This window comes from Gorilla gorilla, chromosome 7, assembly GCF_029281585.2.
Source record: "Gorilla gorilla gorilla isolate KB3781 chromosome 7, NHGRI_mGorGor1-v2.1_pri, whole genome shotgun sequence".
NCBI classification, from domain to species: Eukaryota; Metazoa; Chordata; class Mammalia; order Primates; family Hominidae; genus Gorilla; species Gorilla gorilla.
The window spans coordinates 123,368,936-123,393,837 of record NC_073231.2 but is presented as its reverse complement, the minus strand read 5'-3'; the positions used below and the strand labels follow the sequence as shown (position 1 = coordinate 123,393,837).

General features: G+C 39.1%; 1 long non-coding RNA gene across 3 annotated transcripts in view; it reads left to right on the top strand.

The window, feature by feature from the left end:
* Positions 1-24,902, top strand: part of LOC109027881 (uncharacterized) — a 249,111-nt gene that overhangs the window by 398 nt on the left and 223,811 nt on the right. For all 3 annotated transcript variants that reach the window (XR_010135031.1, XR_008667676.2, XR_002006963.3), the window contains exon 2: positions 1,177-1,315. This is a non-coding gene — a long non-coding RNA (uncharacterized lncRNA). The remainder of the gene's footprint in view (positions 1-1,176; positions 1,316-24,902) is intronic.

The window sequence follows — 24,902 nt, the reverse complement described above, 5'->3', positions numbered from 1 at the left end:
CATGATGCGGACTCCCCGATTGCTCTTGGTCCCTGCTCAGATGTTTTATTCTTTGAGTTTTCCCAGTCTCTGTAAGCAAAAAAAAATGATCAACACACACACTTCTTTCTGACTCTGGCTCTTATTACTGTCTGATTTTTTTTTTCTTTTTTTTTTTTTTGAGACGGAGTCTCCCTCTGTCACCCAGGCTGGAGTGCAGTGGCGCGACCTCGGCTCACTGCAAGCTCCGCCTCCCGGGTTCACACCATTCTCCAGCCTCGGCCTCCCGAGTAGCTGGGACTACAGGCGCCCGCCACCACGCCCGACAAATTTTTTGTATTTTTAGTAGAGACGGGATTTCACCGTGTTAGCCGGGATGGTCTCGATCTCCTGACCTCGTGATCCGCCCGCCTCGGCCTCCCAAAGTGCTGGGATTACAGGCATAAGCCACCGCGCCCGGCCTACTGTCTGATATTTTATATAGCTTTCAGTTTGTTTACTTTCAGACTTTATCTCACCCTATCTACACACACTGCCAACTCCATGAAAACAGACGATTTTATTCACTTACTTATTCTCAACACCTAGTGATTGGTACAAGTATCAATAAATACTTATTGAATGATTGTTGAGTGACATGATAAATGCAAGAGAAATTAAAATGTCTCTCACAATGTCTCTCACTTACCTCTTACTGTTCATCTCCAAAGTGGGGAAAAGTCAAGAATGTAAAATTAGTGATAGGCACAAACATTGCATTTTTTAGAAGTATCTGAATGCTCCATTATACGGACTTTCCAGGAAATAGTTACTAAATATGTCATAGGAACCCTGGTAGAGATTTTAAACATAGTAATTCGCAGGTCTTCGGTAATTACCATTCGACAAATATTGGCTGAGCACCTATTATGTGCTGGGTGCTAGGAACGAAGATAGCGTACTGAACAAACCAGGCAAAAGCCCTGCAGCATGTTTGTCATGGAGACAAACAGAACACTATTGTGATGAGCGTCTTGAAGCAAAAGTTCCTGATATCAGGGTGCTAACAATTTAGGAGATTGAGAACGACCTGAAGGGAGCAGTGTGGAACCTGAAGGTGGATAGGGAAGGGAGTAACGAATGATAGAGTCTTTTCTATGAGGACGAGGAAGGCCGGTGCCAACACCTGAAGTGAAGAGGCCTCCTAATGCTTTCTAGGATCTGGAAGAAGTTCAGTGTGAGGACGAGTGTTAGGAAATAAGGCTGAAGGCAGAGGCAACCCTGGAGGATCTTCTAACCCATGTCAAGCAGTTGAGAATTTATGGAGTGAAATAGCAAGCCATTGAAGAGTTTCAAGGTGAGAGGAATAATTTGAAATATTCATTTTAGAACACTTATTCTGGTTGCTAAATGGGGAACAGATGGTGGGTTTCTATTGTCTTCTTTCCCAAAGGGGAATGATGATGATGATCATGACCTGTGTAGAGAAAGGAGACAGAGGGTAACTTTGAATAAATATTTAGTAAGGAGAATCTAGAGAACTTGATAGTAACTGGATCAGGAACATTAAGGAGAGGAAAGAATTAAGGATGGCACATATTTCTGCTTTCATGTGAAACTTCAGGTGAAGTTTATGTCATTTACCAAGACAGGATACACTGAAGAAAAAATAAGTTTCCAAGAAATTATGCCTTATGTTAATTTCCTATTGCACATGTAACAAATTACCACAAACTGTGTGGCTTAAAACAGCACACCTTTTGTTATTTTATAGCTTTTTAGCTCAGAAGTCTGAAATTGTTCTCGCTGAACTACGCTCAAGGTGTTGGCAGGGCTGTGTTCCCTTCTGGGGGCTCTCAGAAGGAATCTGTTTCCTTGTCTTTTCCAGATTTTAGAAGGCTGCCCCAATTCCTTGGCTCATGACCACTTCCACCAACTGCAAAAACCAGCTTTCATCCTTTTCAAAGCCAGAATTGGCTAGTTGAATATGCCGTATCTCTGGTTCCGAGTCCTCTGCCTCTCTCTTTTTCATTTAAGTATCATTTTGATTACATCGGGTCCACCTAGATAATCCAGGATATCTCTTTATTTTAAGGTCAGCTGTTTTGCAACTTCAGTTCCATCTGCTACCTTAATCGCCCCTTGCCATGTAACATGACATACAGACTCTGAGAATTAGGATGTGGACATCTTTGGGGAGTAACTAAAATCTGCCTACCACATGCTGCCAATCCAAACAGTCCCTAAATTCAGACTCACATACCTAAAAACCTGACATCTTAACTTGGATGGCTATTTGACATCTAAAACTTATGTCTAAAAAAACCCAACTCTTGATCCCTCCCAACCTTCTTTACCACACTTTTTCCATGTCATTGTCTGGCATCACCATGCATTTAGTTGCCCATCCTGGCTTCTCTCTTTCCCACCCTACTTCCAAGTCATCAGAAAATAGAATGAACTCTGACTTTCAAATATATCCTATATGTGACCAATTACTTCACCCCTTTCAACCTAGTCCAAGCTGTCTTTTATTTAGAATGCTGGGATAACAATCAAGAGTCTCCTAATTGAACTCCCTTCCTGCTACACTTGCCCCATCCAGTCCACACTCATTACAGCACCCACAGGCAAACTTACAAGCTAAGTCAGGTTATGATTCTCCCCTGCTGTCCTGTCCTCTCATCGTGCTTAGAATAAAATCCAAAGCTGCGTGACCTGCACATCTCCACATGTGCTGGCCTAGGCTGTTCCTGCTCTCTCAGTTCCCACAGCTCTCCCCTCACTCCAGATACATACACCTCCTTACTATTCCTTGTGCACTCCAAGTTCATCTCACTTCAGACTCATTTATTTTGGCCTGGGAAGCTCTTCTCTCAGCTATCTCTCCAGGCTTTGTTTACAGTGGCCTTTTCTGGCCACCCTACTTAAAATAGCCTGCATCAGGCCAGGTGCGGTGGCTCATGCCTGTAACCCCAGCACTTTGGGAGGCCAAGGCGGGTGGATCACGAGGTCAGGAGATCGAGACCATCCTGGCTAACATGGTGAAACCCTGTCTCTACTAAAAAATACAAAAAAATTAGCTGCACATGGTGGCGGGTGCCTGTAGTCCCAGCTACTCGGGAGGCCGAGGCTGGAGAATGGCGTGAACCCGGGAGGTGGAGCATGCAGTGAGCCGAGATCGCACCACTGCACTCCAGCCTGGGCGACTGAGCAAGACTCTGTCTCAAAAAAAAAAAAAAAAAAAATAGCCTGCATTAGTCTTCTGTTGCTGCTGGAAAAAAATATCAGAATTTAGTGGCTTAAAGCAGCAGAAATTTATGTCCCCATTTTCTTACTGATTGTAAACTGACAGCCATTCCTAGCTTCTATGAGATGCCACATTCCTTGGCTTGTGGTCCCTTCCTCCATCTTCAAAGCCAGCTATGGCAGGCAAGTCTCTCTCATGCTTTAAATTTCTCCTGCATCTTATTCCATTGTCCTTGTCACATACCTCTAACCTTTCACTTTTGAGGGCCTATGTGATGATACTGGGTTCATCTACATTATTCTAGATAAACTCCCCACCTCGAGACCCTTAACCTTAACCATGCCTGTAAAATTCCCTGTTTCATGTAATACAACATAGTCATAGCTTCTAGGGATTAGAGGGTTTGCATCTTTGTGGGGCCATTATTCCACCTACAGGACAGCCCTCTCCATCTCTCTATCCATTTAGCCTGCTTCATTTTTTGTAGTGTTTCTCTCAAACTGATGTTGTTTCTTTCACTGTTTGTCCCTTCAGCTAAACAGTAAATTTCATGAAATTAGAGATTGTTTCTATTGGTTACTTCAGTAGATTGAGCACCTACAGCAGTGCCTGGCACATAATAAGTGCTCAATAAATAGTTGATGAAAAAACCAGGAGTTTACTCGGGGGCATCTTGGGTTTGAAATGTGTACTTGATCATCAGTGGATATATCCAGTAAGCAACTGAGTGTGTGCTGGGACCTGGTAGGGTTTTCCTTTTACACGGTTAGAGAAAGGTGGGTGGGTGTGATAGTAAGCTCAAAATCCATGGAGTCAGATAGTCCTGGACTAAAATCCAAACCTGGCATTACTCAACAGTGGACAGATGACACCAACCTCCATCAATAACAATGGTATTTAGCTTTGGGATTGTTGATAGGATTAAGTGAGATGCTATATATAACACACTTATAGTTCCTAGTGTATACTAAGCATTCAATAAATGTGCCCTATACTTCCTTCCACCATGGGTAACGGTGAGGAAAATGGATAAAGTGAGAAGTGAGGAAGAAGCTGTTCCAGGACAGAGCCAATGGGAACACTAAGGAACAGAAAGAGGAAGAGGAGGCAACACTATTAACAACAAAAATTGGGAAGAACTGGAAAGGTCAGAGGAAAATCAGGAGAGTCTGGCTATGGAAGTCCCAGGAAGAATAGATTGTTTCAGGAAGGAGCTTGTGCTGAACAGTGTCAGACACTGCTGAGAGGTTAAGCAAAATAATCCACACAAAGGAAGTATTATCTTAAATCACAGAAGAAGATTTTAGTACAAAATTATTACCCATAGTCCCATAGTTAGGAAGGGAATGGAACAGAGTCTTAATTTCTATACAATATCTCCTCTGCCGTTTTTTTTGTTTTTTGTTTTTTTTTTTGAGGCAGAATCTTGCTCTGTTGCCCAGGCTGGAGTGCAGTGGCACAATCTTGGCTCACTGCAACTTCTGCCTTCCAGGTTCAAGCAATTCTCCTGCCTCAGCCTCCCGAGTAGCTGGGATTACAGGTGCGTGCCACCACACCTGGCTAGTTTTTGTATTTTTAGTAGAGATGGGGTTTCACCATGTTGGTCAGGCTGGTCTTGAACTCTTGAACTCATGATCCTCCTGCCTCAGCCTCCCAAAGTGCTAGGATTACAGGCGTGAGCCACCATCTCCAGCCTTTTTTTTTTTTTTAGCCAGAGAATATCTGGTTTTTAGCAGGGCACCCAGGGTGGAAGCTGTATGTCCCAGCCTTCCTTCAGCCTTGACAGGGACATTTCACTAAGTTCTGGCCCATCAGCTGTAAGTATGCATGACGTGGGAGACTACTGGCAGTTGTCCTTAGAAGAATGGGGCCTCCAGTTCCTTCTTCCTACTAGCTGGGATGCAGAAATCATGGCTACAGCTTAGCTAGCTAAGTGCTTATTTGGGGGTTTTCTGTCACATACAACTGAATTTAATACTAATTTGCTACTGCCGAAGTGGCAAATTTGAAATTTGCCCTAAGATCCATGTGGTTTTGTCTGATACCAAAGTCGTTTCTTCTAACACAATGATTCATTGCCTCTGCTTTAAATTACCCAAAAGACAAACTGGAATCCTTCTTGACCTGACTCATTACCTGCAGCAGTGCCCCTGGCCCTTGTGTAATTGCAGGATTAGAGCTAGCTTTGTGTATGTTGTTATGGGAAGTGTTGGGCTTTGCAGTTTCTAGCACCTGGGAGACATGTGAACAATTCTGGGATGGTTTTGTGGAGTCAGGATACCAGTCGTTGAATCAAAAGGCTACATACAGGCTACAGTATTTAGTCTGAACCTAAGACTCAATATCTGAGAATACACTGAGGGGAAAGCAGCCGGCTTTGGGGGTAGGAAAGGGAGAAATGTAGACTCGAGAGATTTGAGGGGCCACAATGGAAGGAAGACTCCCCACAAGTCAGCACAGTGGGTTCTAGACTTGCTTTGTCATTAAATAGTTTGGTGGTTCTGGACTGACTTATAACCCAGATGTTTCACTCTTGTACTTTCCATTATATTACACATGCCATGGAAAAGCTTCAAAATAATCTAGGACCATTTGGAAATATCGCTGCATAGGACCTACCAAAGGAAAGGGACCTGACTGAGCCATCACTGCTGCGACCTTGGACTTCCAGTAGTAATGCTGAAATGCACCAGTTTATATGCAATTTATTCATGACTAATAGCTTATATTTTTCAATTCAGCCACTCATGAACCAGAATATTCCCTCTGGACAGAGAATTATTGAATTCAAACAAACACTTATTGGGCACCTGTAAATGGTCAAACTAACAAGCATTTAGGTTGATTTAAACTATTGCCTAGACCTAATTAGCATTCCAATTTAACACACTGTGCTAACTGGTCCCTGAAGGTTCATTAGTAAAGGTTTCCTATGCTTCCCAATGCTCTCTTAGAATCTCATACTTAAGAAGTGCATGAATTAAGTCACAGCTTCACATTCAAGACTGATCCTCCTCTAGGTTTAGAGAATTTGCATGGTTTGGTCAACTGTTTTGGACAGTTTAATTGCCTAATATCTCCTTTTCATACATGTCACAGTTATTGCTAACCCAACGTCAATATTTAGAAACAGTTAGCCAGGATCAAGAGATATTTGAAAACATCGTTAATGAAGGCACTAGGCTGTAATAAAATAAACATGGTTTGGGATAAAAAGAGTCAAGTTATGTGTGAAGTTACCAGTTGTTTGTGGTTGATTGTCTTACAACCACATGTGCTACCACATAATGGGTGTTTCTTTGTTTTGCCAGAAGTAAATACTCTCCCTCTTTTAAAGTTTTATAGTCATCAAACTAATAAAAATTATTAAGATCTTTGTGATTGCGATATTTCAAGGTGAGTAGTGAGAGAATAAAGCAAATAATTAACCTGCCAGAATTTCCAGTACTATTTTCTGCTATAGCTTCTCTTGAACTTCTCTGTTTTCATATTTTTTCTCAGAGTACTACAGGGAAATATCTTTTGAATTATTGTTAACAGCCTAAAAAGTAGTCTTCAGATTTTGTACTGTATTAGAATGACTGAATTCATGTTCAATGATACCTATAGTGCCCACACTTTCCCTGCCCCAAACCAGAAAAAAATCTACTGCTTTATTTTCTAATGGGTGACATTTGAAAAAGCAGAGTAGGCTGTTTGTTTTTAAAAAGTGCATAGTTCTCTTGCTTCAGAAAGAATGGTTTTACAACCAATTTTGTTGAGTTAAGGTAATGATATTAAGTGAAAAATACCCATATGATAAAATATTTTATACATTCTGGGTGATAAAAAATAAAGATATGATAAATCAAGATATTTCTCTTATGGGGACCCTATATAAAGGCTGAATTCTGAGCAGACTTTTGAGTGAGGAGAAACAGAATGGTGAGGAGGAGGAGGGAACCTCTTATGCTTTGGCAGAGGATGAAACAGGCAAATCAGGGGTAAGGAATGACAAGCCTTCAGGATAGAGAAATGTTGCAGGAAAGGACTTACTTGCCACATGCCAAGTTTTCAGAAAACACCAGTTGTGACAAACAGCTCCTGCATTTCTTTCACTCTTTCCCAAGATCAAAGAGGTGATTGTGTGGTGAGTTGGGGTCTGGGCTGCCCCCACCTTTTCTCTCTCTTCCTAAGACTGGCCCTCTGAACAAGAATAGTGCCTTCTCCTCCACTTCTTGGGCTCTGTCCCTGCCCTGCCAGGGATTGGCAATCAATTCAAGGGGAAGTCAATGCTAAGCCATATTCTGTAATCTAGCTTTACCAATAATTCGGCTGCTATTTTACCTTCATCTCTCTCTGTACCGATTTCTCATCACATTTGATCTGAGAGGGTAAGAGAAAATATTATGACCTTTAAATCTCAATGTGTGGTTTAATAGAAAAAGAAATAGAAAATGAAGACAAATTCACTTGTCTTCCTGAAATTCCGCTTTCGTCATGTCAGTCTCTGCATATTTCCTTTGTAAGATTTCAGTGGTCTCCATAAAAAGGCTCAGTTCTCTGATTTTCAAAGCCTTCTGTTGCTTACTTTCACTCTACTAGAGCAACTTTTTTTTTTTTTTTTTTTTTTTTTTTTTGCTGTATTAAGGAGGTTGACAAATACCATTGGCAATGGTATTTGCCATCTTCATTTCCATCTTAGGTTCTTCTTCCTTAGCCATTTCTGTGCCATATGACTCCTGGTCATAGCTGATTGGATCAGGATGACCATCTGGCCCAAGGGCAACCAATTTCTAGGCTGGCCAGTGATGTGTAACCTGCTCTGGTACAAAAAGCTTTACCCAAGCAGGATTGAAGGTAATAACCTGGACCAATCAGATTGTCTTTCTTAGGACTTTGAATAGGGAAATAAAGAGTGAATTAGACAAAGGGAAAAGTGCCAGAGGAGAAGTGAACCCAAAGAGAAACAGGATCTGAGAGAGAGGCTGGTGGTATTAGAAGAGAAGACTGGAGTGAAGTTGTTCTTCGGTAGCAGCCTAGTGTACCCTTTATTTAGTCGACTTTATTTGACCTTAGAGGGCATGCTTTCTTCACCAGCTGATCACAATGTTGCACTTAAAATCTGGAATCCTGAACATCCCCTGGGGGCTTTGTGTGTTCTATCCATGTCCTCTCTCCTCAGCTCTTGCATCTTTTCCACCCGTGCACTGTTCCTTCACAGCACTAATAATCTTTTGCAATTGTATTTTTATTTGCATATCTATTTATTCAATAACTGCTTCTTCTAGTAGGCTGGGAGCAATCTATGGGGGCAAGGATTAGTGCATTTTTGTTCACCACTATGTTCTTAGTATTTTGCTCAGTGCCTCGGCATGGTAGATTCTTAATATTCATTGAATGAATGAATGATAGTGAATTTTTCTCCCACTTCTGCTGATTTCCCTCTACCTTTCTCAAGTCCAGACTCAAGACCCTTTGCTTATTTCTCTGTCTCAGTGTTGCCTTCTTTGCTCTTTTAATTGCATTTATAGTTTAACCACTGCAAGGTATTTATTATACTACTGTTATTCCTTAACTGTTGTATGTATTCAAAGTTAATTTTTACATGAATGAAAGCAGGTATAGTGACTCTTTCCATGTACCCCTTTCTTCTCCAAAATGCCTAGCACAGTGCCAGACCTGTCATGAATATTTGATAAATGCTTGGTGGCCTATAACAAAGTCCCTTTCAGTGACTGAGCCAAACGATGGAGGCTCAAGGTGCCATGAAATCCTGGAGACTTACTTTTTAAGGCTTGTACATTAGGAAAAAAATGTCTTTAGAGGAAAAAACTGTGGTTTCTACCATCATTGTCCTAATGATCAAAAATGGAAGGTCCACAGATGCAGAGCTCTGGAATAAGCACTGGAGAATTTTTAAGGTCTATTTTCAAACATAGTTCTAATGTGTATTTCAATTAAAGCTTAGACAACTAGGACCTCCTTTGTTCTTTGAACGCTAATAATCAGATTCGCAGGTTACCTTTGTATGAACAAAGTCATAAATGGTGAGTAATCCTTGCTTATTCACTCAAAAACTAGACTTTAAGATTTATTAGCTTACATTTCCAAATTCAAAATTACTGTATTTATTTTCACTTTTGAGAGCTATTGTATCTTACCCCTATTTTATTTTTTGAGAGAAGGTCTTAGTCACCCAGGCTGGAGTGCAGTGGTACAGTCAGCTTAATGCAGCTTTGACTTCCCACTCAAGCAATCCTCCCACCTCAGCCTCCTGAGTAGCTGGGACCACAGGTGTCCACCACCACACTCAGGTAATTTTTTTATTTTTTATTTTTGTAGAGACAGAGGGTTTTCACTGTGTTGCCCAGATGGGCCGTGAATTCCATGGCCTCAAGCAATTCTCCCACTTTGGCCTCCCAAAGTGCTGGGATTACTGGGATAAGCCACCGTGCCAGACCCCTTAATTTTTTTTTAATTATTGTTTCATCTCACTCTACTTCCAGATTATAAATATCTTTGAAAGTAGGTACCATATCTTTTTTTTAAAACACAAGTAGCATTTATTATCTTAATGTTTTATTTCTTGTTAAGGTAAAATTCATATACGATAAAACTGCACATATTTAAAGTGAACAATTTGATAAGTTTTGACATATATTTACACTAAAAATCTATTACCACAACTAAGGTACCAAATATTTCCATCACCTCCAAAAGTTCCTCCGTGTCACTTACACTTTGTCTTTCACTGCATTTCTTACCTCAGGCAACCTCTGGTCGATTATAGTTAAACTTAGATTTTCTAAACTTCTATAAAAATGGAAATATATATTAGGCACTCTTTTTAAAGATATAATGGATTATTTTATTAGATATAATAATTTCCAGAGTAACTCCACTTTGATGCATGTATTAGTAGGGAAGTACCTTTTGGTAGCTGAATACTATTCCATTATATGGTTATACCATATTTTCCTTATTCATTGCTGATGAACATTTGGGTTGTTTCCAGTTTGAGATCATTGCAAATGAAGCTGCTATGAATATTTGTGTGCAGGTCTTTGTGTGGACGTACGTTTTCATTTCTAGATGGTAGATTCTAGAGGTGGGATGGCTGGGTTATGGGTGGCATATGTCTAACTTTCCAAAAGTCTGCTAAAGTGTTTTCTAAGGTGGTTGTATGCTTTTACATTCCCACAAGTGGCTTACGAGGACACAATACCCTCAACACCTGATATCGCCAATTTTTAAAAACATTTTAGCTATTCTAAAAGATGTTCAGGCTGGGTGCAGTGGCTCATGTCAGTAATTCCAGCACTTTGGGAGGCCAACATGGATCACTTGAGGCCAGGAGTTCAGGACCAACCTGAGCAACACTGTGAGACCCCTCTTTGTCTACAAAAGAGTTAAAATTACCTGGGCATAGTGGTTTGCACCTGTGGTCCTAGCTACTTGGGAGGCCGAGGCAGAAGGATCGCTTGAGCCCAGGAGTTTGAAGTTGCAGCCTCAAAAAATTTTTTAAAAATAAATAAATAAATACATGATGTTTAATGGTATCTTATTGTTTTAATTTTTCTTCTTGATGACAAATGGTGATAAACATTTTAATGCACTTATTATTCATGTGTATATCTTTTTTTGTGAAATGTCTGTCAAATCTTTTGCCTAGTTTTAAATGGGCATATTGTAAGAATTCTTTATTCTGGTTTCAAGTCCTTTGTCTGATATGAGTTTTAAATTTTAAATATAGCTTCTTGATGTGGAACTTTAAGTCATTGAGAATGTGTTGTATTTTTCTCGTTCTTTATATTTTATTTTGGATTCCATCTGGATATTCTCAATGTTTTGTTAAATAGACTTCGAGTTATTTTATATTCCTCTGAGGAATTTTGCTAATGTTTTCTTTTTTTAAATACCAGCTAACCTGGTGTCTGTCTCACACACGTATGGTTAAGGGGTCAACCTGAACTATTTTTGGTTTTTGTACATAGGGTTAGGGGATCTATTCATCTGCTTCTCTACTTTCTGGGATTCCCTCCTCATTTTCCCGTGGTGGCTGTTGTCCTAGCTTCTTTCCTTGGTTCCTGCAGTCAGAAAGACGATGGGGCTTCCCACATAGTTTTAGCTTCCTGTACTGCAGCAAGATTCTGCAACCGTACCCCAACTTTGAGTAAAAGCCATAAAGGAACACAAAACCCACCCCCATTCTTTTGTTGCTGCTCCAAGGTTCCAATTACCTCCATAATCTGCCTGCTGTTGTTTACTTGTCAAGATTATTAGGTTTGATTTTTTTCCCCTGGTTCTGTAGTTGTTATGGGTGGGAAGATGGTTCCGTAAGGGAGTTACGCCACCATACAAGAAATAAAATTTCGCTGTGTATTCTGTTATCTCTTTTATCCCTCCCTACAGTCTCTTAGGGCCTGAGCCGGGGTTGAGCGAGCCGGCCATCATTTTTCTTTTTGCTTCTCTATGAATGTATGGTACCAAGACAAATGCAAGGACATAGAGGAAGCAAATGAAAGTGAAAAGTTTGGGAATGTGTTTGGAGAAGAGATCAAAGTGTCAAAGTTTTCCTAAGTATCACAGAATAGATATTTTGAGTCTTAAGCAGGTTGCCAATAAATGTTAGTCTTCTTGCTTTTTTTTTCTGCTTGTTTATGATCTCTACCATTATTGAACATCTACTATGTGCAGACGTTGTAGTTGGTGCTTTTCATACATTATCTTTAATCTATATGTCTACAAGGACTAAGGATTTTTCTCAACTCTATTTCATATGTTAGGGAATGGGGCTTAGAAAGGTTAAACACATTGTGCAATGTCACATAGTTTAAAAGTAGTGAAGTTTGGGACACAAATCTTTGTGTGTGTGTGTGTGTATGTGTGTGTGTGTGTGTCACCAGAGCCCAGTTCGTTTTCCCTTGATCACCCAACCTCTCAGGCTCCAGTTCTACCCTGGTGTCTCTCCATATTATTCTGATGTAAAATCATTTACTTTTGTTAACATAAGGGGCTGTTGATCTCTCCCTAAGGAGTGACTATCTATGTAATGTATTTATACAATGCACAAAAACTGGGGACTGAAGAATTTTATTTGCATTGCAAAAGGAAGCCCAGCCTGGTTTCCTTAGGTAGTTCTCCTCTTTCATCTAAAAGTACACTCCGAGTATTGGCTACATAAGCCTTCAATAAAAGCTCTTAGAAATGAACTGAGTCCTTGGGAAAGTGTTAGTGAGATCAAGTGAATCATTGAAATAGCTGTGCCTGTTCAAAATCACACAGAACCTAAGAGATGTATCAGCACCTTCGATTGTGCCTTAACACGTACATTGTAACAACTTGAAACTCATTAACAGCTTGTTCTCTGTCTCCTATGATCAATGGTTTGCTTTCACTTAGATTTTTTTTCTTGCTGTTTCACAAAAGAGATGAAGACTAATTGACAAACATACCAAATTCAGAGACATTTTATACATTCTTAAGAAGACTATCTTTTCAGAGTTAAAAATACGGATTTTTTGGTCCATGAATTCTTTTTCTATTTGTCATAGAAAATATTAAGAATGTTATTAATAATATTATGAACAGAATATGAGTTGTTCCTGTCAGTGAACTTGATTATTCCTGAAATAGCTAGTTTATTTTTCTTTCTTTTATTTTTCTTTCTCACTCAGTGTTCTTTTAGCAGACATTTATTTAATACCTAATATGTGCCAGGCACTGTTCCAGGCCTTGGAGCTAAAGCAGTGAAGAAAATAAAGAAAAAACTGCTGTTCATATGAATGGGAGAGAAAGACAATAAACATTAAATAAATAAAGTAATTTAACAAGAAAGCAAGATATATCCTATGTGAGTGGTGAGAAGGGCTATGGAGATAAATAAATCAGAGAAAGGGAATAGACAGTACTGTTTTACATAAAGTAATCAGAGAACTGATTATGTACCATGAGGTACATGATCACATGGTACATAACCTTTAAGCAAAGACTTAAAGGAAGATGAGGTATTATGCTTTGGAGTATTTGAGTAAAAAACATTCCAGACAACTTGAAAGTCATTAATGGCTTGTTTTCTGTTTTATGTGATCAATTGCTTGAAGGAACAGCAAGTATAGAGACCACGAATAGGGAGGCCTTGAGCAGGGAGCCACCTGCCATGTTCAAGACTCAGCAAACAGGCTAGTGGGGCTAGCACACCACAAGGAAGGGGGCAGGAGGGGCAGGCGGCAGGAGGTTACTACATCAGGAAGAGCGTGTATTTTGAGTAAGACACCGGGGTGGAGGGTTGGATTGCACAGAGGAGATAAACGGTCTCTTTCAGCAGGGTTGCTCTGAATAGAATAGACTCTAGGAGACTAAGATCAGAGGGAAAAAGCAGTTGAGGCTATTGAAATAGTTCAAAGGAGAGATCTTGAAGGCTTGGACCATGGGAGTGACGAAGAGGTGAGAAGTGGTCACACCCTGGGTATACTTTGAAGGGAGAGCCAAAAAGATTTGCTGAGTGGAATATGAGAGAGAAAGAGAAGTCAAGAATGAACCCAAAATTGTGGCCTGAGCAAATGAAAGATTTAGTTGTCGTTAACTGAGAGGGAAGGCTGTAGAAGGAATATGCCAGGGATATAAGAATAAGAACATAGTTTTTACATGTGAGGTGTGACACATCCATCGGTCACCCAAGAAAGGGGTCAAGTTGGCAACTGGATACAAGAATCCAGAGTTTAGGGGTGAGGTCCAGGCTAGAGGTGCAACTGTGGGAGTTTTCAGAATTAAATGATATTTAATACCATGTGTATGGTTAAGATTACCATGAATCTCCAGAGTGCTATAAAATCACGAGATTTAGGAGCTGAGGAATAACAAGAACAACAGACTGAGAAGATGTGGTCAGTGAATTGCAGGAGGCAAAGGAGAAGAACACAGTGTCCTAGAACCCAAATTAAAGAAATGTTTCAAGGAAGCCAGCAATCAATGTGTTAAATGCTGCTAACAGGGACAAATAAGGTGAGGAAAAACAACGTGCAAGCCATTGGAGGTCATGGTCATGTTGAAAAAGTTTTATGAGAGTGGACTGGCCAAAACACTAGCTGCAAGAAATTTTGGAGATAATTGGAAAAGAGGAACTGACTGCAGAGAATGAATACAGAGAATGATCTATATTCTCTCTATATTAAAAACATTTAAGAATTTTTTTGTCAAAAAGAGAGAGAGAAATAGGGAGTAGCTGTAGGTGATGGAGGGTCAAGAGTTTTTAAAATTTAATAAGATAGGAGAAATCACAACATGTTTGTACGTTCTTGAGATTTATCCAATGAAAATGGGAAATGATGATGCAGGAGAGAGGGTAGAGAATTACTGGACAAAACAGTGAGCAGGCATAAAAGGTAAGGGGATGGACAGTACATGGAGAGTAATAGGAGGGACGACTGAATACATTGCCAGAGAGACAGGTACTTGTGGAATTTTCCTGCCAATTGCCAAAACTTTTAGTTGCCAAAAGGATTAAAAATTGTAAGTCTGAGGCCAGGTCCCGTGGCTCACGCTGTAATCCCATCACCTTGGGAAGACAAGGTGGGCGAATCACTTGAGCTCTGAGCTCAGGTGTTCAAGACCAGCCTGGGCAACATGGCGAAACTCCATATCTACAAAAAAATAGAAAAACTAGCTGGGAAAGGTGGCTTGCACCTGTAGTCCCAGCTGCTCAGGAGGCTGAGGCAGAAGAATGGTGTGAACCTGGGAGGCGGAGCTTGCAGTGAGCCGAGATCGCGCCACTGCACTCCAACCTGGGCGACGGAACAAGACTCTGTCTCAAAAAAAAAAAAAAAAAAAAAAAAAAGTTACCATCTTGTATTAGTCTGTTCTCACACTGCTAATAAAGACATACCCAAGACTGGGCAATTTGTAAAGGAAAGCGGTTTAATGGAGTTATAGTTCTACATGGCTGGGGAGGCCTCACAATCATGGTGGAAGGTGAATGAGGAGCAAAGTCACATCTTACATGATGGCAGGGAAGAGAGCTTGTGTAGGGGGACTCCCCTTTATAAAACCATGAGATCTAGTGAGACTTGTTCACTATCATGAGAACAGCACTGGAAAGACCCACCACCATGATTCAATTACCTCCCACCTTATCCCTCCCACAACACGTGGGAACTATGGGAGCTACAATTCAAGATGAGATTTGAGTGGGGACACAGCCAAACCATATCACATCTCAGTTGGTAAACATAATACTTCAAATGGAATATCTTTCTGGGAAAAAAATTTATATCAACAAAAAGCATATTACCCAGTAAGCCTATAGTAAGAGGAAATCATAAATGGTAGTCTTTTATATATTTCATATTATTTCACCCAACCATGACAACAACACAATATGAGTTATGTATTATTGATACCAATTTTGCAGATGAAAACATTGGTATCTCAAATTAGTTAAGTTACTTGTCCGAAGTTATGTGGACATAGATGGCAGAACCAGATCTTAATTCCAGGTTTTCTGACTCAAATCTATTTATCTTATTACTTCTAGTAATGAAATCTCAAACCATGCTCTTGGGTTATCCAAGAGGTTAAATTATTTTTAATATCTTCTATTAAGGTAGAAAAATATGTAAGTCAAAGCAATTAAAATAAATGTTTTCACATTTTTACGGAATAAGTTTCAGCTTTCTGAAAAATGTCACTCATCCAGAAGTCCTTGGTTACCAATGATAAATGAGATGTCCAAACCCCAAAGATACTGATGTTAGGTGGCAATTCATAAAAATAAATTGGAATTGCGTGGAATAAACTGCATGGAACCCATTGCAAAAGTTAAAAACTCAAAAACTCAGGTAAGCTCATTTAAATAATAAAACTCAGGTAAGCTAAGAGTCACTAATCCTTTGAGATATGAAAATGTTTTTTCATTTTTCTTAAAACTTGAGATAATTGGTAAAGAAAAGCTGATATTTGAGTCATGCTTTTTTTTTTTTTTTTTTTTTTTTTTTTGAGACAGAGTTTTGCTCTTGTTGCCCAGGCTGAAGTGCAGTGGCGCGATCTTGCCTCACTGCAACCTCTGCCTCCGTGGCTCAAGCAGTTCTCCTGCCTCAGCCTCCTGAGTAGCTAGGATTACAGGCATGTGCCACCACACCCGGCTAATTTTGTATTTTTAGTAGAGACGGGGTTTCTCCACGTGGGTCAGGCTGGTCGAGAAGATCTCTTGCAACCCAATGAGCCAAAAATTCAAATATTTTAAAATAAAAATTTTTATAGTTTTTTTGTGCTCAACACCCATGAACCAACTAATGGGAGGTGAAGCTAATTGGCTGAGAATTGTATAAGTGTGTAATTAAAAACTTCACTGGATAACTTTGCCTCACTTTCTCCAGTTTATCCTTGAGACACATACTATTAATATTATCCCTGGACCGACTTATCTCGGTTTGGGTGCTATGCTGCTTCCTTAAGTCTCTACATAGAATTCTTATTGTCTTTTGAGTCAATCAGTTTTCTGACTGAGACTTAAGCTTTACCATCTCATTGGTAGGAATGCATCTCATATCTACTCTCTTGTCTTGAGTTTTTAGCAGCTGTTTACTATAGTGAAATGATTTTTTAAAAGGTAATAACAGTAATGATAATTTATGAAGTATTTACCAGATGGCAGTCATTGTGCAAAAACACTTTAAAACTGTTTGCACTCATTTTTATTCTATCAATAACCTTATGTAGGTAGTTTTCCTCCTTCTGCACTTTCTTCCTCCTCTTCCTCCTCCTCCTCCTTCTCCTCCTCCTCCTCCTCTTCTTCTTTTCTTCATCTTTTTCTCCCCCTCCTCCTCCTCCTTCTTCCTCTATCTTCTATCTTCTTCTTCAACAAAAACAACATTTATTGCATTGGTTTTCCTCACTTTGCATGCTCCAGCTCACTCAGAGTGAAACCTATGAGCCTTGTCTTTGCTTCCCATTCACACCTACTGCTTCTGAGATCCCATTTCTTATCCCTTGACACTGTAGCCTTGTCTTGCTTTTGCTTATCATATCTTGGAGTTTACTCCAAGGGACCTTGATCTAACTTGGATTCTGAGCATTGTGAGATTGGATTCTCTACACTGGCACATCTCAACACTGAAATCACTTCATTTTGGCTTGCCCTTCCATCTGCCCAGAGCCATGCCAGGGTGGGTAGATCTATCTAATTCCAGTGCCTACCCACTCTCCCTTCCTTGACTCTCTTATTTTGAATACAGGGCCATGTTTCATTTATGCAGCCCAATCATTCATTTATTTATTCAATCACTCTTCTTGTATTTAAATCAACAGTTTATTAGACACAACTCTTTCCAATTTTGAGAAATTTGTTTACTAATGTGCTTACATTTTTTCCTAAGTCTCTGAGTTCTATGGATTTTCTATCAGGTTGAATGTAAAAAATGAAAATATACACTGGGGCATTTCAAGAATTAATAGAAAAGCTTAAGAAATCAAAATTCACTTGCAAGCACATTTCTGTAAAAAGCCAACTAAATTGGAATTAAAGGAAAAGGCAAAGCTAGTTGAATAAATATATTTTGTCTATTATAGTATTTTTTTCAGGTCTAAATATAAGGAAAGGTATAAATTTTTATAGCTATTTTGGACAAAGTGTAAAACTGAGGGAACTGCTTTAATTCAACATCTACCACATCCAATGTTTATCCTACTCCACAAAATTGAAGACATTTTCTTGGTTTTGGAGGTGTTAATTTCCATATGGTTGAAAACATAACCCTTTCTTTCACTCACTAGGAAGAGAAGTTCTGTATATGTTGAGGACAATTTTAAAAAGACTTTACACTTCCCCATTTCCCTGGTTATTGTCATCATTAGAACTGTCAAAGATTTGTGATGATGACTGCTTGGACACAGAAATCAGGACAGAGTATTAATGTATCAAGAAGGGGCTTTTTAGGAATTTAACATCTTTGGTTCAAACTGTGAGGTTAACGTGGACAGACAACATTGAAATCAATGGCATATGCATCATTTTCTGTAAAATGTGTAATGTTTTGGACCTCGAGAAGAGAAGCAGAGGCCTCGAGAAGAGAAGCAAAGGCCTCGAGAAGAGAAGCAAATGCTTCTGAAGAGTGTGCAAGAAAGCAAACGGGAGCATCTAGGGCCAGAACACACAGACCTTCCACCAAAACTAAGCAGCTGCAGCACATATCTTTTTTCTATGAACACATTAATGAGGAAAAAATCTTAAATATTGTCTAATTAAAACGTGTGTAATTGTGTGGTGTGCACATACACCCACTAAAAACTCAGCACCACTTGGGTAAATAACAATTTAATTTTTAAAAGACCCTCAATCATGGCATGGTGCAATTAAAATTTTAACAAGTAACTACAAACTTTAATTAACTAAGCTCTGAATTGCAAACTGTCCTAAGCTACATGAGCGTTATGTGCTAAACTCTATGGAATGGAACTAGCTGACTTAATTCTAGTAATCAAGTTAATACATAAGAGAATCATTGAGTATTGTCTTTTCCTACATTTTATTAGTGGTTTGTGTGAAACTCAGTCACATAACATGTAGAATTGCTTTCAGATTGCAGGCTACATTCCTAATTGAATCAAGAGAAAATAAATAACAATAAAAGGCAAACTCTGGGAAATGAAACAGTACACATGATTCAAATATGGTTGAATATAGTTGCTTGGTGTGTATTTTGATAATATCCTTTCTTCTTCATGTTCATCTTGATTTCTGTGTTTATATTGGAAGTCTAGAATTAATTCTGATGATAGTTTATTTAAAATAGTGCGTCTGAATTTAAGGATAATTTAGAAGTTCTTTATTTTTCTTTAGAATGTAATCTACATGTTAGTACTTTGGTGAAATGCGCTATGATAGCATATTTAAGATAGTGCCAAGACTGTAGCGAACATTCAACAAATATTTGTTAAACTAAATTCATTCCCACTTGGCTCCATCCAAGTGATTGTTGTTTTATATTTCCTCCCCCTTTCACTGTCTATGAAGGAAAGCCTATCCATACTGTATGTATGACGTCTTGTAGGGTTCTTAAAACTCAACATATCCAGAAAGAAATTCATTCTCTTCCATCCATCCATCTATGATTCACGTCATCAACATCTGCTTAGTCATGCAAGCCAGGAGCCTTGAAGTCATTCTTTATGTCTTACTCTCTTTCAACCCCTGACCATATCTGTCCTATGTGTCTCCACTTCTCCATACCCATGACCACTGGCTTAGTGTAGTGTACCATATCTTTGTCTATGCTGTCACAGCATGCTCCTGAATGGCCTAGTTCTTTCTTTTTTGTTTTCACTTATTCTGCGCTCTGTGACCAGGATTATTTTTCTGAGATAGGATTTTCATCGCTTCATTAACTTCTCTTCAAGTATAAGATGGAATTTAAGCTCTTCAGCATAACAGACGAGAAACTTCCATAGGCTACAATAGTCTGTTGCAGTCTCATTATCAGCCACTTTCCCTAACATGTCCTTCAAGTTCACTGAAGTCTTTGAAGTCCCAGAAACATGCCATAAACATCTGTGCATCTGTTTTTCTGCTCATAATATTTTCTCTGCCTAGTGACTATTTTCTTAAAGTCAATTCTTAGTTCAAATGTCACTTTCTCTGAGATTTTCATCTCTGATCCAGATAAGAATATTCTAGGTTATCTGCTTTTAAAAATATTACTCAGTATCTTAAACTGTTATTTGTTTAGAAGCCTGAATCTTCTGCTAGATAGTGAATGTGGCTCTAAGATGACTTCCCATGATCTTTACCACCAGATATTCATGTCTTCATGTCACTCCTCTCCTTGAGTGTAGGCTAGACTTACTGACTTATTTCCAATGAATAGAATACGGCAGAAATAATGGGATACCACTTCCAAGCTTTGGTTATAAAAGAAGACTTTGGTTTTTGTCTTGGGTACTCAGCCTCTTTTGCTCTCTCACCTGCTTTGAAGGAAGACAGCTGCCATGTTGTAAGTCACTCTATGGAGAGGTCCATGTTGCAAGGAACTGAGGGAAGCCCTTGACAAAGAGGCAGTGAGGAAGTAAGACCTTCTAGTCCAACATCCTATGAGAAACAATCCTGTCTACAACTGCATGAGAGAGCTTGGAAGAAGATTCTTTCTCAGCTATAGAAAACCATACTCTATTATAATAAGGCATCTATTGCATGACACTGTCCTTCAAAAAAGATTGGTTTTAGATCTCCTACTGATGCAGGATATTTTCTTGACCACTTCATGGGACTTGTGATGGGGTGCCCCATTTACTCAGCCCACTCCACTCAACTTGTAGGAGGGAGCATGCGAGCGAACGAGTGTGGGAACTGGAGCAAGTGAGTGCAGGAACCAGCCAGCAGCCCAGTAGGTGCAAACTGAATCCATTCAGGTCTGCTGGACTCCACCCCCGCTGGGAGGGAGCACACAAGCAGGAGAGTACAGGAACTGGCCGGCTGCTTTAGTGCTGGCAGAAGCAAACTTTTTGCAGGTCCCGTTGCAGCATCCAGGTGGGGGTGCCTGCGACCCCAAGGCCTCAGAGGGTGTGTTACAGTGCTGTCTTAGCTCCACCATTTTTGGACAGCAGTGTGATATCAGCTTATTGGGATCTTTGCCTCATTGCGTGGGGTGGCTGCGCTCTACCAGTGAGCGCAAAGGGCCAGTGTGACAGCCTTTTTGGGTACCTGCACTTGGTGCATCCCAGATTCTTGTCCAGTTTCCAAGAGGAATGAGGTCATGTGGAAAAATTGAAGGATGGTGAATGTGGAGGATTTTAATGAGTGATGAAGGTGGCCCTTAGCAGAGAGAGGAGGTGGAAAGGGGACGGGAAAAGCAGGTTGTACTCCCCTGAAGTCAAACCGCCTCTCTCTTTTGAAGTCAAGTTGCCCAGCCACTGTTTCTGAAGTGAAAGCCGCCTCTCTCTGACGTCCAGCCGCTTGTTTCCTCTGCCAGCTGAATCTGGGATCTTTATAGGCACAGGGTGGGGGCAGGGTGGGCCATAGGTAGTTTTGGAAGAGGCAACATTCAATTGGTGGAAAGACATTATTCAGAAAGAACCAACTGGGAGAGAGCAGGCACACTGGGATGGAAGTTCTTACTTTGGGCTGCAGGTTTCAGGCTTTTCGATTGGAAGCTGGGGTTTTGCCAGGGTCACACCCCTGTCTGCCTAGAATTTATGTATCACCACTATGTGCTATCCAGGCACTAAGCTAAGGCAGTAGTTCAATTATGAAAAAGATGAAGGCCATTTGTTCTTCTTCTGGATGTTTTCCTCTCAGCTACTTCTTGTCTGCCTACAAGCATGCCCAGGTATTTTCTATCCTGTACAAATCAAAGCGAAAACCTTAAAAAGTATTCCCTCAACGCTGATACTCTCTCAAACTACTACTGCTACTTTATCTTCTCAAGTAATGATAGATGCTTAGAACAAAAAGACTGCTTATATGAACAGAATGAAAACAAGACAAGTGCATGAGCTAGGGTCGTAGAAGAAGGAATAGAAAAATTCATGTAGGACATTATAAGCCACAGTAAAAAACTTGGTTTTATAGCAAGTACAGCATCATTAGTGGTAACTAAAAAACAGTTTTATCCATTTGGTACTATAGGCTTAGTGTCTAGACTAGTCTATGAGCTTGTCAATGGAATTTTTTAAATCTGGAAGAAAAATTATTGGCTTCAAATTAAGAAAAAAAAAACCCTGGAAAATAAAAATGAACAAAAGTATAATTAAATGTCTAAAGAATATAATGTTAAGTGTAATTCAATCCAACTCTACTTAAATATAAACTTAAATATAAATGTAATCCACAAGAACAAAATAAATCATTTATCTTTAAGAAAACTCAAATATAACCATTTTTAAAAAACCTTTTGAAAAAATTTTAGGGAAGTTATATTTCACATCTGATGTGGGTGTATTTTTATATGTTTGAAATGATATGGGATGAAAGTCTCTAAACTTAGAAAGTTGGGGGACTAAGAAGTCCCAAAACTGCCATGAAACTGCTTGCTAATATCTAAAAAGAGCAGAGTGTCTCAGCAGACAAGAATAATTGAAAAGGTGAATAATCTTCAATGTATATAACTATCAGTAAAATAATATCCTATAATTCCCTGGAATAGTAAAATGTACATATATATATATATAAAACATTGGATATTAAATATTTAATATTATATATATTTTTCAGGAAGCTGTGGCGTTTTTTCTATTTCTACACAAGAAGAAGTATAGAATCAAGATTTTGGCTATAATATACACATCACTAATATATAATCCTGTCCCTTAAGTAAAGATTAAGTGTATTTTCAATGTTATAAAAAGATATATCTGGCAGTTCTTAAAACTAGACCCAATAAATATTTAGTTGATATTTCCCTTGACAAGTGTCTGAGAATTTGTTTCTTACAAGATTTGTAGGCTGGGATACTGTTTCGTTTTGTTAATCTTTATATGGTATTGACTACATACACACAAAACACATATACTCATATGTACAAACACACATAAACATACTTATAAACACACAATTGTAAAGATCAGACATCTTACATCTCCAGAGAAAATCGAAGTAAGATTTTTGCTTTTTCTTTATGTTTCCAATATAACCTGGAACCCTGCCAGCAACACCAGAATTGGATACCATCTGTGAAATTAATTTGAAATTCACTAAGTTTAATTTGCCTGCCTCTAAATCTGCCATGGCTTTCCTCCAAATTTATTTTTCCAAGTTTAGACTTCAATTTTATTCAGAGATCCTTCTCTTGAGGGTATTTTGGTCCCTTTCACTGTAGAACTGTGCATTTTAACCATTAACCATTCATATTTCCTATCTTCCCAGTATTTGAGTTAGTAGTTTGTGTCTCAGACTAAGCCTCAATATAGTTAAGAAGAAACAATGTTGGTTAGTCCAGCAAAGCATCAAGAAAAGAGTTCTCAAGTCATTTAAAAATCTTTAGTAGCTGTTTTTTTTGTTTTTTTGTTTTTTGTTTTTTTAAAGAAATTTCTACTCTGATTTAGAAGTTGTGCATGCTGGGGTGGAGGAATGGTGAGAAAAAACTTAAAGCAGCCTTCCTTAAACTTTTTACCCTAGAACTCTTGAAATAATCTTCAGATCTCAGAGATGCCCTGCATAAAATTATTATATCAACAATTCTCTATACATTAGTGTTATCAGTAATTTTTGGACATAATAATCCACTAATAATCTCAACGCTCTTTTGAGTGTACAATTATATTTTCCTGTAGATCAATTTATTTGACTTACTTCTAGAATATTCTATTTGTATAGTTTGCCTTTCTCATACTCTAATACTAGTCAGTAGTGAAGGCGGAGGGAACCTTAATTCTTTTGGTTTTTATATTCCTGTTTGATCTTTTAAAAATATCATTCAAAAAGACTTGAAGATACAAAGCCATTCTTTGGCAAGAGGCAGTGTGGATGCACAATCATTTAAGTCTTGGGCCACAGATTGAAGTTCCTGCTCTGGAGCATAGGGGCCTCCACAGCCAGAACTGTGGAAGGTGCCTTAGCAGTAGGTGCTGGAATTGTGCTATCCCCCATTACAAGCCTGGGGTGGGAGGAGAATTTCTATAGCTGCAGTTTCTTCTAGATGATGAGACTTATAGCCAGGTCCAACTTGGAAATCTGGAATGGGTCTGTGTGTGTCATTGCTGGGAGTTCCAGCCTGCTCCCCTGAGATTTTGGTACGATGGGGCCCTCTACTCTACCCACAGGCAGAAATAAAGCATTAAGACACCCACTTTCCTGGACCAGCAGCCTGAGCCATTCTACCCTTCATGGACATAGATTGTGGTGCAGTAGGGCCCTCTCTGCTTTACACACAGGCAGATCTCCAGGCATTTGGAGCAACCACTCACATGGGTTAGCAGATTGGGTTTCCCTGCCCTTCCTGTGCAGAAATCCTATGCACAAAAAATAATTACAAAAATTAGTGCCAGCATCTCCAGAGGAGAAGTTACCAGAGCAAGAATTCAGGCACCATGAAAAATCTGAATGCAGGGACATCACCACCAAAGGATTGCACTAACTCTCCAGCAATGGTTCCTAACCAAAATAGAAGCTCAGAATTAACAGGTAAACAAGACAAGCATGGATTGAAAGAATGCTCAACAAGATCAAAGAAAATGTTGAAAATCCACACAAAGAAGCTTCTAAAACAATCCAGGAAATGAAGGAAGAGATAAACATCTTAAAAAGAAGTCAATCAGAGCTTCTGGAATTGAAAATCTCACTTAAAGGACTTGAAAATACAAAGAAAGCTTTATCAATAAACTGGAACAAGAAGAAAAAGAATTTCAGAGCTTGAAAACTGATCTTTTGAACTAACCCAGTCAGAAAAAAATAAAGAAAAAACAAATTTAAAAAAATGAGTAAAGTCTTTGAGAAATATGGGAGTATGTAAAGTGACCAAACCTTCAAATGCTGGCATTTCTGAGAGAAATGAAGAGAAATAAAACAACCTGGAAAATATATTTAATAAAATAATTCAAGAAAATTGCTCTAATCTTGCTAGAGGGACACATCCGGATACGAGAAATCTAGAGAACTCCTGTGAGATACTATAAAAAATGAACATCATTAAGGCATATAGTCACCAAACTGTCCAAGATCAAAACTAAGAAAAAATCTTAAAGGCAGCTAGAGAAAAGGTCACATTATGTACAAAGGGAACCCCAT